Here is a 2,994-nt window from a genome sequence, read left to right as displayed (position 1 = left end):
ATTACATTATATGATAAAACTTGTACCCCACCCCCTTCCGTAGAAATCTGCCTCCGAGACAAAGCAGGATCTCCAGGCCGATACACAGCCTTTAATGACAGAAATGGTTGATATGTAAGATACTAACACCTGGTGAGGCATCTCTGTACTTTATGCGCGGCACCTGGTACTTCTCTGGTATTACCCTCCCCCTTTACTGGAATATTTTCAGAAACCCCATACTAAATTATCGTTATAGAACCTCGAAAAACTGAAATTTTGTGATCTCAATCCCATTGGCTCTTGTGTGATCCAATTTTCATATAAATGTATGAAAAACGTGATTATGGTTTCAAATAAAGTGAAATCAACATTATTTCCGGATTGAAAAGTTACCTGATGAGGCCTCTATAGGGAAAAGAGTACCAATTCATTTCCCATAGACCTCAATGTTAACCTTTGGCCCTCTCACTAATAGCTGTGTTTCGAGTTCCTCCGGAACACGGTTTTTATTCTGTGTTTAGTCACGCCGCTTCAAAAATGTTCATCAGGACTACTTCCGGTTCTCGTTGTTTACCAACACTTCGTGTATTAAATGTATTAGTTTGGGGTGTATGGGGGTACGTATTTGTTTGTCAACGTTTGATCAAATTCAACGGAAGACTTAGACAAGACGACGATGTTGCAGTGTAACTTGCAGATCTATGCAGGAGGCCTAGCTGTCTAGGAACCCTAGGCTCTATCTACATGTAGTACAGTAGTAGCCATAGTGGGACATGAAAAGAACGTGTTAGACTCGGTGAAACCTACCAAATAGGTAAATCAAAATATTTACTACTTTTTTGTAGAACGTTGTATATGATTAAACAGAACACAATGTCTTAAAGTGATTCAAAAAGCCGACATCGTGCCCAGTACTGACTTCTGTGGAAACGAGGGGGTTAGGCTATTTATACAATGTATTCGTTCATTCCTAGTGCGGGTGTAAAGTCTCACAAATATTTCGCTGCATTTTTCTGAGTGCAAAACTAAACGTGGACTGCTTTTTGTTTTGGGTTTTTTCTATAAACAAATTTAACAATGTCATAATTTATGGAAAGCCTTTTGAATTTTACCGATTTTGATTTTCTGTATGTAAACTCAGATTGCCTAATATCCATTATTTTGTTGATCCTCATTCATAATTAAATCATTTCATGCTGATTTGGGAAACTCTTTCTAAGGTGTAGTGAGGCATTTTTGAAAAGTAACATTTATGAATCAAAATTATATTTCTAAGGAATGTAGTTTACAATATATTATTTGTTTAAATTTTTTTTGTATGTACAACATGTACTGAAATTGGATTTTTACACTTTTCAAAGTTAATTTCATAAAAGATTTGAAATAGCTAAATCAAGCTCTATAGCTTAATATAGAGATTGTACTGGACCTGTTCATGTATTTAAAGATTTCACAAAATAAGTGAAGCAATTTTGAACTTAAAATTTTTTGTTCAATACATGCATGCTTGTAAAACCAGATATATATCTTGCAGGTGCTGTGATGGTATACATATATGACCTGCTTTGGTCTGAATGGTTTGCTATTAAACTATGGACAGGACAGTGGTATCATCTGACTCATTCTGACCATGCTGATTATGTCAAAGCTGTGGAATATTTCTACATAAATGATCGTCGTACTCATCAAAGACACAACAGAATGCAATATATGCGACCAAAAATGACCAAGACAAAAGAAAAATGTTATATGGGTGAGAATAATTTAATCATATCTACTAAGTTATAAATGATATCCTCCCTAATTTAAACATTGATATTTGAAAATAATTATTTATCAACTAATACTTGCATCACAAGTCTTTCATTTATAAGTCACTCAATTAATAAGAAGAATTTTTAGTATGAAAGTGACTCTAGTACTAGTAGTAGAATAAGTAGATACATGCATTTCAATGACTTTTCATAATTCCAATGTCATGAGTATTTGTGATCATTGCTCATATTGTTATCATTGAACAAAATATATCTGCTCATGATTAAGGTATATTCCTGTTAGTGACATCATTTCCATTCTGTGTAGCAGTACAGAGAAAATCCATTACATGCATCAAAGTTTGGGAAAAGTTAATTGACTTGTATATATTAACAAAATTGAAAAAAAAGAATGAATGCTGTTTAATGCTATATATTGCAGAGAAAAAAAGAGAGTATCTAAGACCGTTTGTGTTCATTCAAATATTATGTTGGTAGATCTTGTTTGAGTCTGCTTTATACATGACACATGCTTAGTGACAGGTGGACTCTTGTGATGAAATATGCACATTTTCGGATTCATGTCAGAACATTGAATGCAAGAAAACTCCCATGAGTACAATGTATTAGGGAAATTAGATACATGTAAAATAAATATAGTAAACTTTATTGATAAAAGTTATGAAAATTCATAGATTCGGTTTTAATATGAATGACTACATCTGATGTATTCCTGAATAAGTTCAAAAAATATATATGCAGTTAATGAAATTTTTCTAACAAATACATTAATTATTATTTTTGCATTTTCACAACTTTGCTTCTTGAATTGACAATAATTTATCGTCAATATTGTGGTATCCTTCCTCTTTTTTACAGGGATATAGGAAGTGGATCATCCATTTTCTGTGCCTTTCCCTCGAGGTCTTCAGACAGTGTCTCTATACATCATTAACCATGTTGATTAGCTCTCATGATGTCATGCCATTACTGTCAGATTACCTATAATACTGCCAGACTACCTATAATAATACCAGAATATCAGAATTAAAATTTCAAATACACAAGATTTGAAGCAGCAAAAGAAAAGAATTGCAAATGTATAGTACACAAAAGGATATTGATTCTTACCGGGCTGAAATGAATTAATAGTTGAACTTTCATTCAGCTGTTTTACTGCATACCAGTCAATAATTCCAGTCAACATAAGGAGTACAGTCATTGTTATCAACCTGTGTATATATGTTGAATAGATTAT

The 2,994-nt window shown here is 33.0% G+C and overlaps 1 long non-coding RNA gene across 1 annotated transcript; it reads left to right on the top strand.

Annotated features, from left to right (window-relative positions):
• The first annotated feature begins 552 nt into the window (after positions 1–552).
• On the top strand, positions 553–2,742 carry LOC125672936 (uncharacterized). The gene is made up of 3 exons (XR_008802232.1): positions 553–796; positions 1,517–1,735; positions 2,616–2,742. It is a non-coding gene; the product is annotated as an uncharacterized LOC125672936 (long non-coding RNA).
• Positions 2,743–2,994: the final 252 nt, after the last annotated feature.

The sequence above is a fragment of the Ostrea edulis genome, chromosome 4, assembly GCF_947568905.1.
Source record: "Ostrea edulis chromosome 4, xbOstEdul1.1, whole genome shotgun sequence".
NCBI classification, from domain to species: domain Eukaryota; kingdom Metazoa; phylum Mollusca; class Bivalvia; order Ostreida; family Ostreidae; genus Ostrea; species Ostrea edulis.
This window is presented reverse-complemented; position numbering and strand designations above follow the sequence as displayed.